This window comes from Festucalex cinctus, chromosome 15, assembly GCF_051991245.1.
Source record: "Festucalex cinctus isolate MCC-2025b chromosome 15, RoL_Fcin_1.0, whole genome shotgun sequence".
NCBI classification, from domain to species: domain Eukaryota; kingdom Metazoa; phylum Chordata; class Actinopteri; order Syngnathiformes; family Syngnathidae; genus Festucalex; species Festucalex cinctus.
Genome location: NC_135425.1, coordinates 17,723,672 through 17,741,741, shown reverse-complemented (window position 1 = coordinate 17,741,741; position 18,070 = coordinate 17,723,672). Strand labels below are relative to the sequence as shown.

General features: G+C 37.5%; 1 long non-coding RNA gene across 2 annotated transcripts; it reads left to right on the top strand.

Annotated features, from left to right (window-relative positions):
* Window positions 1–10,109: 10,109 nt before the first annotated feature.
* Window positions 10,110–11,153, top strand: LOC144002375 (uncharacterized). Of its 2 annotated transcripts, XR_013278717.1 has the most exons (3): window positions 10,110–10,124; window positions 10,538–10,768; window positions 11,029–11,153. It is a non-coding gene; the product is annotated as an uncharacterized LOC144002375 (long non-coding RNA). The 2 variants fall into 2 exon arrangements; XR_013278716.1 differs by lacking the exon at window positions 10,110–10,124 and having other exon boundaries at window positions 10,172–10,768.
* Window positions 11,154–18,070: the final 6,917 nt, after the last annotated feature.

Genomic DNA, 18,070 nt, shown 5'->3' with positions numbered 1-18,070 from the left:
CGAGCATGCATCATCATTGGAAGGGGGATTACATTACTGGCAAATGTAACTAGGACAAGCTTTAGTGCTGGCATATATTTTTTTTGTGCACCGTCACAATAAAACATCAATTTTAGAGCTATTTGAGAGCCTGAGATTCATTTGGCAAGAAAAAAAACAACCTTTGCCTGTTCATGGATAAAACAAATATTAAGATTTAAAAAAAAAAAAAAACAGAAAAATAATTCAGTGCATAGCAAAACAAAAAACAAAAAACAAATAAATTAGCTCATATAGGCTACATAAAAAAAATTGTCATTGTTTTTATTTGTTAAATTGTTTTATTGATTCTATACATTTAAACTGTAACATTCTGTAGCTTACGTCTTAGTTACTCATTTCTCGTGTGCGAGAGCATGTGGGCAGCATAGAAATATGGCCCAGAAGGCATCATGGTCATTATCCATAGGAATGTTAGGATACGATGGCAGAGAAGCATGTTGGGAGTGGGAGGTGTATGATGCTGGCTTGTCACATCCATTGCCCCGTATCTGCTGCTGACATCAGCCCTGAAGGCAAAGTCTTGACACCGCATGTCTCTGAATCATGGGGCATGGGTGTAGTGAGAGGATATTCCTCTTTGCATTCATACAGAGACACCAGATATGAATCACCAGGGTGCAGTATATTCCGGGGTCGTTTACAACACCCTGATCTAAAAAAAAAAAAAAAAAAGTTTGTTGTTTGGCTTTGATGGTAGAATTTTTGGTGAACAAAGTCCCAGTCAGTATATATATAATATATATATATATATATATTTATATATATACCGTATTTTCCGCACTATAAGGCGCACATAAAAGCCTCAATTTTTTCAAAAGCTGACCATGCGCCTTATAATCCAGTGCGCCTTATATATGGATCAATATTGAGCCGCAACAGGTCTCGCTGTCAAGACGCTATCGGTGACCCTGCACGATCGGTGACGCACATGCGCAGAAGATCCCGCCATCTTGGATCGCTAGCTAATACTAATACTTTACCTCAAGGAAAATAATAAAACAGCTGTTTATTCATTTTGGGAGTGAATGTAGTTGTCAGAAAGCTGGTTTGTAATCGATTAATAAAGTTTGACTGACCTATATGACTGTTTTGTTGACATTCCCTTTAGCGCAGCACCATCTAATGGATGCATAACGTAACCCCAGCCTCTACTGTAGCGCCTTTTTATGAAAAAAGTTTTCAAATATGGCATTCATTGAAGGTGCACCTTATACTGTGGTGCGCCTTATAGTGCGGAAATACGGTATATAATTTCATAGGTTGACATAACTTGGTTCATTAAAACTAAGTTTCTAAAGCAGAACGACATATTTTGAAGGTGAGCTCCAATAGCTAATTGTGATATGGTGAGGCGCTTCCCGTAACCTAAAAACAGGCACCCGCTGTACTGCACAAACACAAAAATGCTACTGGAAATCTAATTGCCAGAAGACAGTGTGCTCCCACATAACCCAAGATCATCTTTAACAGTGCACATAGATTTTTGTCACAAAGTGGAAGTCCCTAAACATCTGACTGACTGATGTTATTGTTGCCAGAAACAAACTTTTACAGCTTTGACTTCAGTTTAGGGATTTTTATTTGTTTACCAAAAGTATAGAGAAGTTCTACAGAGATTATATGGAGGGGAGACGGGTTTGGGGATACAGTACAGCATATTATATGACCTAATAAGACCACACTCTGGCTTTGAGAGATGCAAAACAGAACTCTGCTAATCAGGATTTATTTTTCGTCTGTGACTTCATTATATCCGACCTATGCCACTGCACTCAAGGTGCTCACATCTTTATAAAAGCATTAGGCTCCCAAAGTGCACATATGAGATATGTTCACCAAGAGGGATTTGTTTTTCATCACCGAGGGTGGCCCAGGGACCATTTGATGACCTTTATGGCAGTTATATTCCAACTCTTCTGCTCCGCTGCTTCAAATTTTCAGTGGCAACTCACACAGGTACAGTTCAATGAGTGTAGTTTATAACTATATTGTGCTGTCACAAATTGTACCCCTATGGATTATTTGGTCAGTTCAATTCAACAAGTCACCTCTTATTAGAAATGGTACGATCAGTGGCTCTTAGCTCTTAGGTAAGCGCATATTGTACAGAAATTGTCACATTTTTGGAAATTGTTCTTATGCTCATTGAGATAATGAACAAAATCTTGAAGTTTTTTTTTCGAAGAGGGTGTACTCATATACGCTGAGCACTGTTACGCTCAAGCTAAACTAAAGAAACACACACACTCCAAGAGAGGAATGGAGCTCTCCATGGTAGAAAACACAGCTGGGCCATCGGCAGACTGGAACTGCCCATGGTATCAGTCTTTGCTGCGTCCCCCTAGTGGGAGATGTAGGCGGCGCATATTCACCAACCTGTGGATGCCAGGACCTCCTCGCCTTTCAATAGGAATGACATTATATCCGAACGTCATATTATGATAATTATCACAATATGAACATCACAAAACAATAATTATCACAATATTGTGAGAGGTTGATGATATTAAAAAGAGAAAAGCTCCATATTGTTCCCCCAAAATGTTTTTGCTAACATACATAAACAACCTAATATCATTAATAACATTTAATATTGAGACCCTTACTTGCTAATGTACACACATATTGTGGATCCAGTCAACTTGTGGAGGAGAATATGCTCTGTTACCCAGAGTTCATCTGCCCATTAGCGTGGGTCTTAAACACAGGGGGCCAAAACATGCCTAACTAAAATTAAACTGCACTAATAAACTAATCACCACATGGAAGTGGTACTGCACAAATGGAATACAACCTCACCTTTTAATAGCTGTGTTTGACTCATTGAGCCTTTTCAGCAGTACACAGTTAATATTTTGTCCACAATCGCTTCATTATTTTTCATGTACAATTAATACCAATATAAACGAATGTTTCCACTTTTTGTCGACTGAAGAGGACATCACCTGTGCTGAGGAAGTAGGTAACGACAAATCGTGGCTCACCTGTTTTCTGGGGTTGGTCAGTAAACTGAGCCGTGATCATCATGCCCTGTGTGGTGAGCCTTTACATCCACACAATCTAATTAACACAGAGCCGCACTCGCTATTTGCTGCATCACTGTTGTTTGAAATATGTTTTGAGATTTTCACTCTCAAGATCAAAAGTGGCTAAGAGCAGCTGTACAAACAACATGCTTTTAACGGAGAATGTTTCATATTAGCAAAATCCACTTTGATTTACCTCCAACACCTTTTAGTCATTGTACCAAACAAATCCAAAATTGTGTTTTTCCATTGCAAGTTAAAAAAAGAAAAGAAAAGCAATACATTAAGACTCATAAAAAGTATTTTTTTGCACAGTGTAGTCACCCAATGACATGCCACTCTCGTTTTTGTTCTATTATATTTATTCGGTTAATTTGAGAAGATCTGGGAACAGGAAATTTATAGCCCAATGATGCTTCCTCCATTGAAGAAATAAGGCTTTGGTGCTTTTTTTTCTTTATTTTTTCCCTTCAGTTTTATTGTATAATTCAGAAATTCACAGCAGTGTAATAGTTTTTGTTTTTTTTCCCACCTAGGCAGCATATTCTTTATTACTGCAGCTGAAACCTGTTGCAGTGTGGAGAAGCACAAATGAATTTGCTTTACCCGTTGTATATTTTCATTCTATTCAAATATCTATTTTATTAACGTTTTGGTAACTTCTTCCACCGTATTTAAATGTTATATATATACTTAACATTTCATTTCAGGACCGTTTTTATGTGTACTTGCAGGGTTATTTATAATGGGGAAAAATGATCTTAATGCTACTATTATCAACTACAATAAAAGTAAAGGATGTTAGGTGTTAAAGCATTAATTGAAAAATGGTGACATTAAGCATGTCCTTATAATTCATATGCAGTAAACACAATGTTGACTTATAGTCACACTACAGTGGTATTCATATTAGAAGCTGAATACATGGTCGGTTGCAGCTGCATTTAACAGATAAGGCACTTAAAGAACAAACCTGATGGCAGCACTGAGACCAAAGACCAGTAAAATAGATTGACTGTATAAATCCCATGTGGAGTTTTCCATATCTTAATAGTCCAGGGAGAGGGCAATGATTTACAACACAACCATCTGTGTGTGTATGTGTATGTGTGAGAACGTATGTTTGGCATGCTCAGAATTTTCCTGCACAGGACATCATTTTACTTGTCCTGAATAAGGAAACTGCTTTTGCGCAGCACTTCTTAGAAACCACAGAAGGTGAGAGGCCAAAAGAACTTACTGTACATTTTCATGACTTGCTTCGTCGAACATTCCAAAGTAATATTTTTTAAACTACTTTTGGCACGGAATGCATCTTCCATAAATGTTGGGACATCTTGAATTGGGCTGGGGCGATATGTGCTTTTCTTCTGATTAGATTCATTCACAATTTTCCATGGGACAATTTAAATTAAATTTTAATTCTACAATCTTAATTATGTTTGCTTTTTTAAGACCAGACCGTAAAAAAAAGTTGAAAGATGACTATGTTGATAGACAGTAGCCTGACTCTGGAAAATTACAATTTTTGATATATACAAGGTTTGATGTTTTTTGGGGAGCACTGCCCTGGTGGAACGCACATTTGTGTCAGATGTTAAATCACAGAGCTGTTAAACTAAGGTGAATTGGAATTCCTCATTATTCCAACCATTTTGTGAAATGCTCCAGTACCACTGGTAGCAAATTTTGTCTTGTATATTTATTTCACCTTGGAATGAATGCTTCAAATAAGTAAATAAATAAATCCATAAATAAATAAACTAATTAATAATAATAATAATAATAATAATAATAATAATAGTAATTAGTGTTGTTCCGATACCGATACTGGTATCGGCAGAGGTGCCGATACTGCATAAAAACAGTGGTATCGTATCGGTGACTACACACAAATAACATGCCGATACAATTAATTCCAACGCTAATATAGGATTTTGGATGCAGCATCTTGTGTCTTGCTCGTGCACAAAATTCACTGATATGTGACTTGTTCACTGCATGCCGATCTAAGATATCCTATTGGCCCTTGAATGTTCTGAACCAATGGCAGGACAGCTTTTTCATACTGAGGAAAAAAAAACTTAAGTATCGGTATGGTATCGGTATCGGCCGATACTGCAAAGCTGGGTATCGGTAACGGTAGCCAAAAAAACAGTATCGGAACAGCACTAATAATAATAATAATAATAATAATAATAATAATAATAATAATAATGGCACACTGTTCAGAGGATAAGCAGCTCAGACAATGGATGGATGGTAATTATTATTATTATTATTATTATTATTATTATTATTATAAAACCTTCTAAAAGTCTTCAGATTTTAAAACCAACCAAGAAGCTACCACAAGCTTATCTGCAGGAGACATAAAAATGTGAAACTTCACATAACTCATGTGGCTGTTACCCCGGAGACGCACCCTGACTTTATTTCTGAGACCTTTGATCTGGAATTAAATACACTTTAAAGGCTTGTGGTGCAGCTTAGTGATAGGAAGTGAAAATTCAAGAGGGGGGAAAAAAATGAAGAATATAATAACGGTAATATTAATAACACAGTAATAATATAGTAATAGTAATTACATAATGATGAATACGTTTTTTTTTGGTTCAGTGTGTTTCATAGACACTATTCTTGTGCTCTATTCTTGTAGAAAAGATGGAATAGAAAAATAGCTTTTAAAATGAATGAAAAAAAATAGTCTCGATTTAAAACTAAACTCACTAACCCGCCTAGTCGTAGTTTTGTTGTTGTTGTTGAACCTGCCATCAGCTATTTGTTTATTCAATTTTGTGCTCTTTCTGAAATGACCTACAGTGCCACAATACAGTGACAAAGACTTGGATAAATGGAATTAGGTACACATCAATCTCAAGGAAGTATTTTTACATACTTGTCATATCACATATAATTTTGAATGTTCAGCCGGAGTTGAATGGGTTCCAGTACTTTTTTATTTTCAACCTTATCATCTCGAGTACAACTACCTCTATTTATATTGGTTGGCGTGTTTTTAAAAATGTGTTTAATTGTTGCAGTGCTTCTGGAGCATTTTGGGTGAACATTTTGATAACAATTGTGATTGGTTATGATGAAATAGTACAGATGAAATTTCACATTTCACAACTTGCCTGTTAAATGTGTGATGTCTGCTTGCTTCACCTCATTTCACCATTAAATAATCTGAGTGACATAGATGTCTTCTATGGCTTCTCCTATTTTTTATTTTTTTTTTCAATTAGCTTGGAATGAACTTACAGTTCATATGGCTTTGGATAAGTATTATTCTTACCTCTTCCTTTCCTCCTTTTCCCCATCAAAAACTTTGAATCAATTTCATGCCCTACAAATGCTGTTTACCCTCTTGGGTGTGAAACAGCTGCTGCTTGCTCCTGACTGGCTTCTTGAACGTTCCTTGCTTTCTCTTTCCCTCACTCACCAACCCACCCCATTCTCTGTGGCATATTTTTTCATTTTAAAAACACATTATAAAGAGACTATTTTACTTCAGTGCCTGAAATGCAGGATTGCGCATAATGTATAGGTATATTAGGTTCCTGTTTTTATTCACGACCATAACTTTCAAAGACACTTTAGACTCGCTAAAATGTTCATCACTAAGAAAAATATTGAGCTAGACAAGTTTAAAATTCATCATGTTAAAATACTGTATGAACCTTCAATTATTATTGCTAGAATGGCTTTGACAAGACTCTCTTTTCTCTCTGCATAAATATTCTGATCTTGGCCCTGTCGGATTTGCAGTGATTTCAAACAGTCCATAATAGCTGATACGCTCCATTGTTTTAATGTAATACCACACATCCAGATGAAAAGCAAACACGCTGACTATAGTTTATTCTCAAGGCAGTATATTATATTTTCTATCAAGTATGCTTTTAATGTCGGTCGTCTCCCTGTGAAATAAACGTGCACGATCGTGTCAAAGCGGTTTCATTTTGAATGATGGCATGCTGTCGATCAGAATGCATTCGAATTAAATTATGACTGTATGTTCATAGTTTTCAATAATTAATATGAAGTAAACAAAAGAACACCACTCAGCCGAATGCAGAGCTCTGCCCAAGGCCAAACAAATAGCGGCAGATACTGTACATTCCTTTCTTCATGATAAGTAATTAATACACGAGCAGTTGGAATAAGCAGAAGGTTGAATTATTTGTGGTCTGCCGTTAAAGAGATTTCATCAAACCATTTTCTATAGTATTACTTTCTACTTTTCACAAGTATCAATACTTTTGACAACCCTAACAAGTACTACAAAAATATTTATATTGGTAAAATTAGTCTTCGAGTTACGTCCTACCGTATTTTCCGCACTATAAGGCGCACCTAAAAGCCTTCAATTTTTTCAAAAGCTGACCATGCGCCTTATAATCCAGTGCGCCTTATATATGGATCAATATTGAGCCGCAACAGGTCTCGCTGTCAAGACGCTATCGGTGACCCTGCACGATCGGTGATGCGCATGCGCAGAAGATCCCGCCATCTTGGATCGCTAGCTAATACTAATACTTTACCTCAGAGAAAATAATAAAACATCTGTTTATTCATTTTGGGAGTGAATGGAGTTGTCAGAAAGCTGGTTTATAATCTATTCATAAAGTTTGACTGACCTATCTGACTGTTTTGTTGACGTTCCCTTTAGCGCAGCACCATCTAATGGATGCATAACGTAACCCAAGCCTCTACTGTAGCGCCTTATATATGGAAAAATTTGTAAAATATGTCATTCATTGAAGATGCGCCTTATAATGCGGTGCACCTTATATATGGAAAAAGTTTGAAAATATGTCATACATTGAAGGTGCACCTTATAATGAGGTGTGCCTTATAGTGCGGAAAATACGGTACATTGTTTCGACTTTACGACATCCGTGCCTCGTCCATAGCACCTTCTTTTTTGTTAATTTCCCACAGTAATCATGCCATTTTAAAGTTATTTGAAGTTGGGTGGTGGTTATCTCCAGCAACAGATGTCCATCAACATCCATCGTATATGTCGCCACTTTGGGTTTGATAGATCGATCAACTCAAAATGGTTCAATTACCGAAGGGCTGTTGCCGCGAGTGTCACGGCGTTGTGCTGTTACATCGAAGGTGGGCTGTTTCCTTTAACCCTTCCCTGCGCCATAAACGGGTCACCACTCAGGGGAGGTGATTATTCTCTAGCCTGGTTAATGGTCCTTACTGACAGCACTTAATGAAAATTAACGACGAGCTTTTTAAGATGGCATACATGGAAATATAGGACAGCAGGTGTATTTTTCCTGCTTTAAGAACCCAGGTGTAGAATGTATCCTGCAAGATCCCATAGTAGGACAAAGCATCCTGGGTTTGAAAAAAAAAAAGTAGAAAAAAATGGGTGCATTTCTACCACCTAATAAGATATTTAAATGCAAACTGAGCTTCTGATGAACTGCCTTGGCGGTATTCTTGCTTCATCATCAACACATTAGTCAGCCCAGCTGGATGAAATGAGTAAGCAACGCTAACTGGAAGAGCTCAGCTTCAGCCTTAAGCTGGTCAGAATCTCATTAATGCGTATTAATGGGTGACTTGCAAAGTTGTGATCCCCACAACATGGATTGGCTCTGCAGCCTCTTAACCCTACTTTTAGACTCTGAGATTAGGTCTTATTGGATGCCCAGGTTTTGCTTTATGTGTGAAGCCGCTTTGCATACACATTTAAGGAACCGAGGCGCTGGTCGATGCAAAATATACTGCAGGCTACACTTCTTATCTTATGGCGTTTAAGTTTTGTGTGTTAGTTGAGATCTCAAAATAATGACATTTTGATCAGGTTATTGTCAGAGCAGAATTTTGACCCACGGATGTTGGAAAACAGATTCTTCACACCGTATACACAAACAAAGTAACAACAGCCAGCAGGCCTGGATTCATATGGCATGAAAGAATCATGAACTTCACAACACTTGAACTTGATATTGAAAACACGACAGAGAAACCTTGAAAAAGAACCTTGAGTCTGTGGGCTGAATGTATCTCAACATCAGGGACATTTGGATAAGACTAGATAAATTATGAGAGCTAACAAATTATGATCTAATGTTGAAATCATAAAGGACATAGTAACTGCATACAGAATAAATTCTTAACGCAATGACCCCATGACCTGTACAACATCATAAACGTTGCAGTATAATTATAATTCAAAAGATTGGAGATACTTCCAACTAGGCAGCATGAGTTCAGTTCCCTTACACCACAGGTGCCTGGGGGGCAAATTATGTGGGCCATCAAATCAAATTATGTGTTAATTAGGGATGGGCGAGTACCGATACCAGGTATCGGTATCGGGCCGATACCAGCCTTTTTTCAAGTACTCAAGTACTCATGACGCAGACGAGTACAAGCGACCGATGGCAGAGGGGGAAGACGTTAAGTGAGTCCTCCTTGCCTGTAACTGGCGCCAAAACTTCACCGGTTTGGAAATACCTCAAAATTGTTGTTAATTGTTAAATTAAAAGAGCATTTTTGTGTTTTATTTTGAGCGTTAAGACTATTGAAGAGTGACTGTGCTGTTTTTTTTGTCAAAATTAAAGGAAATCTATTTGTTTAAAAATATCTTTTAGTGATTTTTTTTTTTTTTATTTGTCAAAATGTACTACTGGTGTCGGCAGTTGGTATCGGTATCGGTGAGTACTGAGGGTCTGAGTATCGGTATCGGTGTGAAAAAAAGTGGTATCGAACATCCCTAGTGTTAATAGGTCGCTTGCACATGTCGTCACTTCCGCCTCGGATTTCTCGTCGTCGCCATGCTGGGTGGCCTCCATTTACGTAGCGATTCGGTCTAAACACGTATCTATCACGTTTGTTTTCTGCGTTTAAAATGGTACATTGTTGCTGCATCGTTGGCTGTTCGAACAAAGCCAAGGGGGAAAATGGTCGGTCTTTTTTCCGAATTCCGAAAATAATTAGGAACCAGGGCCTGGAGACAGAGGAGTGCGGACTCCGGAGGGAAGTCGTGACTTTGGGCTCGTGTGTGCAGCCATCACTTTGTGAGCGGTAAGCTTGTTTACCTTTATTTAATGCATGAGGATTCATAACGTTTCGACCGCCCATATATGGGCAAGTTGCTTATGTTTTGGATTCATGAGCAAGCAAGTTCGGTAGTACAAGCTGGCTAGCGGACGTTAGCCGAAAGCTAACATCGAACATTTTCACCCAAGTAGTGCCAGTGCAAAGTGTTTACTGCTGAAATTGGATTGATTAGTCTTGGGCTTTTAATGCCGATAACATGTTTTTTGGTGGCAAAATGTAAACTTGGAAAAAAAAGAGACAGAAGGGGCTGATGCAAGAAAACAGACCCCCGGTAGCCTACACATCATGCTAAAGAACTTATTCACGGCCACCCTACTGCGGTAAAATAACCAGTCTTTCCATATTTTATTTGTTTATATATTTGTTTATTTTAACAGGTCGCCCTGCGCCCGTTTTTCTGTCCAATCATCCCGACTGGGCTCCAACATTAAAGTTGGGTCCCAAGTGACAACATCTATGTCTCAGCCCAGTCGGTGCCAAGATATGAACGTGCACAGGAGAGACAAGCAAAGAAAAGACGACTCGAAGTGGCAGAGATTGTTGCAGTTATGCAGCCAGATGGCTCCAGTAACCTGTACCCTCAAGTACTGCTGACATCATTGACTCTGGTATGCCACTCAGAATTCATTACATGCTATATTGTATGCATGAGTGAATGTATGTGTTTGTTTGTGTGTGTACACGCACCTTATATTTTAGAGACATTTGGAAGTGTTTATAGAAATAAGTATTTGCCTGTAGCAATGTTCATACATTAAAAAATGCAACAAAATGTGTACATTTCTTTTACACTGACAAAAAAACTATACTACTTTACTATATTAAACCTATTACTGGTACCGTATTTTTTTGTGATTTTTTTCTTTAGGGATCTCATGCCACACCGACTTGATTGCCAATGACATGATGGAAACGAAGGCGAGCATCAAAGCATTGGAGGAGGACAACATGCGACTGTTTGTTTGGCGCTAATAAAGGCAGCGTTTATACAAATTCTATTGTTGGGTTTGTTTACAAAGCTATACATAATACAAATGACAGGATTTGACTCAATGTGCAATATGGTCCCTCTTAAAGTAATGGCATAAATCTCTATTATTTCTAAAAGCACAAAAAATGAAGTGAATAATGATTAGATGTAGTAATTTCAGGGTTAAAAATTGAACTGTTAATTAATGTAGTTTATTTTAGCACAGGTGCCTACCATCCTGAGATGACGGTATGATGTAATGTTGATGGGGTACGCAATGACTTTCATTATACTATGTACAGAGGAAAAAGTTGCTCTCTTTTAAATTTGTTTAATGTAAGACAAGTACCAGTACTGTGTTTCAGTTTTCCCAATAATCCTTGTTTCACACTTGTCACAAAACCACTGTCCTTTTGGCAGTCTAGATTGGCACACTTCAAGTGATATCATTTGATTTTACAATCTGCTGCAGCACAAAAAACTACTTTATTCCGCATCTTTGAAGTACATGAGCAAGTGGTAGGTGACAGCGGCTGAGCGGGAACACTGGAAGTCCACTGCTGATCTAGTAAATGCTCTCCCGAGCAGTTCAGGTAAGGAGGGGATTTTGGGAAAAAAAAACTCTGGCTTTTCCAACTGGCCAAAACGAGCGATCTGGGTGGACTCGCTCAATCACACTTTGTCCACACCACAAAGTCGCAGAAGTCCGTCCAGTTAAACTCATCTGTGCCTGAATCTGAAAATATTACAAACATTGTAATGAAAATATGAAACATAGAATTAAATAAGAAACTACAAAAAGTAAAGCCATACATACCTGGTAATAATATTGGTGTTGTCGTGACAAGTGATGGGAATTGTTGCCATCTGGCACCAGACAGAAATTGGGTGTTGTGACAGCCTCCTTAACCGTGAGATCATAAGAAAAGCTGTCAGTATGCTCAGTAGTTACCATGAACACGTTTTATTGTACTGGAAACTGAAACTAAAAATACGTCCTCTGAGAGTGGTTAACCTTAACCATTTAGAATAAGTTGATTAAGTAACATGTAACTAGTGAAAGGGTAGCATTAAATTTAATTAAGCCACGGGGAGGCTGTGCAGTTACTTTTTATTCTTATACGCTCTGCCATATTTGCCTGTTATAAAATTGTTAGAAAAACCACATCAGGTAAACCTAGCTGTGCATGTAAACACAATGATAACAGGAAGCCTGAGAACAAATCAACATTTTTGTGTGCAGAATTACCAACACCATGTGGTTTACTTACGTGCAACAGCAACCGTTTCTTCTGATGCGATGTTAAAGTTTACACTCTGTATCCACCCGCTTACAAAATAATTGTAAGCCTCCAGGGATTTGTTGGCGTGTTATGGAGCATGTTGTCAACACGAGGTAGTGAAAAATGTCCAGAGATGTCACATTTGGCCAGCAAGCTTTCTCCGTCAAAAAAAAATCACCCTTGGTCAGGACGTAATTAGGATCAATCCCGCCACACAGAGACACCTTCTGCCTGTATCGTTGTTTTTGATCTTCCGGTAAATCGTGAAAATACTGCGAAAATTACATCAGGTTGATAAGCTCTACCGTGTAACTCGCGAGTGTACCTTGTGAACCGGCGGACACCCAATATGGCGCCCGAAGGAAAAACTCCCATGATGCATTACGATGTGCAAGCGACCTATATGTAAATACATCAATTGCAAATTGTCTTCTTTCTTAGTAACAATGCGATATCGCAAATATTTTTTTGTTGAAAATCACCTTAAATGATTAGAAATAAATCAAATTAAATCGGAAAAATAGTTCACCAAAATGTATCCATCAATTTTGTTGTACGTGTTAATAAATTGCCAGTCCAGTTTCCCTTACATGATGAAGTCTTTCAATCTATCTATCAAATCTAAACACGACAACTTTTTTACTTCTTCTTCCTTTTATTTAACACAAGTGTGGGTGTCTTCCTTAAACATATGTGTTGTTCATCTGTCTTGCTGAATGTGCAACAGTTGTGAATATTCCACAAAAACTCTGAGCTTCCATCTTGTTGAATGTGATTTGATACAGTAGGACATTGTGTTTATATGAACAACAGAATAAAACATTAGCATATTTATCTATTGAAATGTGCTGTGTGAATATGTATGTAGCTGTACTGAATGTGAATGTCTTCCTATTCCTTCAGTGTTATAACAGATTGTTTTTGTGCTATTTTATGGAAGCCAAGCCAAGATATTAGCAGCCAATACTTGCACCAGGCATCTGAAACCATTGTAATTTATAGGCCTTGTTTCTGCTGATACAGCCCGGCTGTCAAAATCATCAGCATGTGCACGCAAACACTGGCCTTTCAGAGAGGCACAGAATTGCATATAGAGCAGACCACCGTACACCCCGAGACTGGGACGACGGGAAGAATTGAATCTCTCTCAGCCTATTCCCTTCTCACTCTCTCATTTTCACTGACTTCTCTTTTTCCTCACCCATCCCTCCATACTTCATGCGGCACGGAGATTATCTTGTTTTTCTCTTCTTTCAGACAGGCAAACCCATCAAGCTGGGATTTATGTGGAAAGCTGTTGTTCAAGACCCCTCATCCACTTTAAAAGAATCCATGTAATAAAGGGAGGAGTTATGTTACATACTGCATGTTAGTCGTGACTGTTATGTCAACCACTTTTGACATTGTTTTCAGTTGGCCTTGCTTGTGTGTCGGGGTGTTTTTGAATTTGAGTACGCATCAAATTTCCCCTGAGATAGTGACAAATTGAACATTTCACTTTTGCACTACTAAAGCTGCCAAGGCTCTCCAGGTGCAGATATCATCTTCTGCTGAGAATTTCCACTATAGGTAGCTACTAACATGGCGATTGATACGCGTTCAAATTAACCAGGCGGATTGTTTTGGCAAATAAAACACAAAAATGGGAACAAACTTTACAATTTGTCCCGTTTCTCCATCAATAGCTCAGAATGGGGCGCCGGAGGGAGGCTACTCTGTAAAAGGCAGTCATTCGAACTCTTGGGTGATGTGATAATTACAATGCTAGAGCATCAACCAGGATTTACAGATCATTACTGCACAGTGCACAAAATAATTTGACTTTCTTTAATAATAATAATAATAATAAATGGGTGTGCAGTGCTCAAGAAGGAGATGGTCAAACCATAACCACATGTAACTCCCAGAAGCCAAGTATAAGTAGATCTTGGTCGAACATCACCGGTACTACACTATTTGTTTGTTGAAGATATAAACGCTTAGCAGAAAAATAAAAAAAATAAATAAAAGAAGAAAAACCTTATAGAGCCATTAGGCACTCTTTACATGTTCAAATGAGAGTAGGAAGAAGTTGAAAACTTATCGAGTCCTACCCCCATTTCTTTATATGTTTTGACTTATTTTACTATTGATACAATAATAGGTTTGATGCACTTTGATGTGCACTGTGACTTACCTTGACTAATTACAAACTATTAGAATAGATTGCAACCAGATATTGTTAAATACATTTTAGTACAGTCTCTAACATATAAACTGTACCTCAGTCTGCTTCAGTCTCAATTGATTTTTCTTGACCTTTTTTTTTTTTTGTCTTATAGCCTCACTCTGATTGGTTATTGATCTGTGGATGGGGGGAATTGGTGAGCATTCTGCACATTTCTTCACCTCAATGAAAGTTGTTTACATGGTGAAAATGTATCTGAATCCTGGCCAGCAAAACATACTGTACACGTTGAAATATATCTCTGTATTAGAGATGTTATCAGTTTGGCTTTTGACCCCGTTGAATACCATTTTGATCTTTTTATGTTTTTTTTTTTTTTTGGTGTTTGCATTAAATGTGCATTATACAATTGTTTTTCTTTATACATGTTTGAATTGTAATGTACAAAACTAATGAAGTTGGGTTTGGGTCTGCGTGTATTCCCAAACCTTTCAATCTGCACAGCAGAAGCCACAATATTGTGCCCTTGGCTGAAGCTTAGAGGTCTTCGGAAGGTGACTCCCACAGTGTGTAATTAAACAGCAAACTGCCTCACAAAACGTGGACGCTGCCCTACTGAGCGCCTCCTTGCAGTAGCATCTGTGCCAAACACCAGACCAGCTTCCTTCGCCCATTTTTTATGCCGCTCCATACCTGCTCGAACAAAAGCCATCACCATCAAGCTGAAAGATGGGGATTCAAGAATTTCAGGAATTTCATTTGGTTTGACCATAAGTACCGGCAATATATATGCCTGAATTTTCTCCAGAACAAAAAAAAAAAATATATATATATATTATTTACTCTGCACTTTTGGTTCTTTCAATCAGAGTTAATATGTTCCCATTCAAGAGCTATATAAAACAAACGACAATTTAAAAAATCTAAACTAGTTAACGTGAAAATTAGACTTCATGAATCTCTTGCGATGTCAAAGAAATATCACAAGTGTTTCATGAAGCTTCATGAACCATTTGCAATGTGTTTGTTTTTAACTCTTCTAGATGGGGCTCCTGGTTTACGTAAATATAAAGGCTAGAGCAATGGACATGGATTAAATTTCCATCTTTAAATCAAGACCGCCATCTCGAGGACTCAAAAAGATATATACAGTATATATCACAAGTGTTTCATGAAGCTCTTATGAAACATGTTCATCACTACATCAAACACATCAAAAAATACAAATGTTGTATTTGTACCATTTTGTTTCTTCATGATACAAAAAAAATGTGTTATGGTAGACAAAAAAAAAAATCAATAAAAAATCATCAGAAAGTTAACTGATCTTAGAAATTTTCATTGAGGCACAGCCAAAAGTCAGTGGTGTTGCATTTGTCTCAAACTGCAAGCACACCATGCACATTTGATTACAATAGAAATGAAATGCCGTCTGCAGGTACGAGTACTGAAATCCTATATTTGTGTGGCTTTCAAATGATTCTATGCATTGGTGTTTAGCCACGGTCACCCGTATGAAATAGCCTGAGACCATCTGCGATTTATGATTCGCTCCCAGCCCCTGGCAAGCCAGGCTGAATAATTTACATTGTGCTGAGACCAACGTGCCCAGAATGTGAGATGCCAAAAATAGAGGAACGATAAAGCCAGATAGAGCAGGATGAAGGAACATAGTCAAACGAGTCACCCGTACTGTTGAAAGGAGGCAGCATCAAGCGTGAGTGAGCGAGTAACATGTTGTGTAATTGGTTAAACATGCTGAGTCACATGAGAGGTGCTCTCTTGAGCCTTGATAATCTGCGCGTCTCCAGCAGGTCACCGTGACACGATAAAGATGTGCAGGATCCTCACATGAGGAAGGAAATAATCAATGGGAAATATGTTAGGTTGTTTTATGTTTGTCTATCTAAACAACCAAATCCATACACGTTAAACATTAAAATAAGCCTTCATATTAGTTTTTGGTGTCGGCCTTTAGAAGAACTTGACCAGCCTACCTTTTTACTATATCGTAGAATTTTGAGCAGATCGTTTCCCCACAAGGACTTACTGCTGATATATATATATATATATATATATATATATATATATATATATATATATATATATATATATATATATATATATATATATATACGTATATATATATATACGTATATATACTCTCTCTCTCTCTCTCTCTCTCTCTCTCTCTCTCTCTCTCTCTCGATATATACGTATATATATATATATATATATATATATATATATATATATATATATATATATATATATATATATATATATATATATATATATATATATATATATATACACGTATACGTATATATCGAAAGAGAGAGAGAGAGAGAGAGAGAGAGAGAGAGAGAGAGAGAGAGAGAGAGAGAGAGAGAGAGAGAGAGAGATACTTTACATATAAATTATCCAATAAACTACTACTTTGCAGATTTCCGTCTTTCCCAAGAGGTTCTGGAAAATAGGCCCCATGATAAAAACGGGACTAGTGTGCGAGCGCGTGTCTGTGAGTATGGGATCTAACCCTTTTGCCTCCTGGCTACAACCTTGGATGCATCTGACTTTTTCACAGGTGAATGCTCTTTAAAAAAGTTACAAGCCTCCAGCTAGCAGTCCCGAAGGCCCCCCCAACAAATGGACGACGGGGAGAAACTGGAAACGTACTTGTATATACACCGTGAACATTTTGCAAAGGTCACAAGTAAATGAACAATCAACATTTGGGGATTTATATGGTTACATGGAAGGTCAAAAGCTCCAAAAGTTTAATTTTGAGTTCAGCCAAAAGTTTGGGGTTAAATGCACCAAAAATTAAAATAAATAAATAAATAAATCATCACATAGTAGACCTGGATACTTGGGTTATGTATTAGCCACTGGACTGGTGTGTGCCATTGGCTGTAGCAGCTGTTAATCTTCAATAAAGACATTTTTTTTCAGTGAAGATGTACACTGGTACGTTAGCTTCTTATGATAGCTTCATACTAAGATGAAATACACTTAATACTCAAACATTATTTCTGTGACAGTGTGGTGAGGAGACCACATTGGGGTTCTTATTTATTATGAAGAGTAAGTAGAGTATTTTAATTGTTGTGTTTAAATGTGATGTTGCTAAAATGTCAGTCAAAACATCGTCTGTGCCAAACAAATTTTAAGATGGCGACATTTTGAAATATAGAACCAATTGTTCCACATATATCAGCTCTCGGTTGACAAAGTAACACCATCGTCACTTTCAGATTGTTTCCAAAAGATGATAAAGAGACACAAATCGGCCACTATCACTATATGTTGAAAAATGGTCTATAATATAATGTCCTTGAGAATGTTTTTTTTTTTTTTTCCTCTCTGAATGCAAGCAGGCAGCCATGATTGCATTCTGTGATAATCTTCAATCTGTACCAATCAATCAACCTAATCTCATTTTGGATGTAATAAAATGGGAGTAGGCAGCACAAAGGTAGCACAAAGG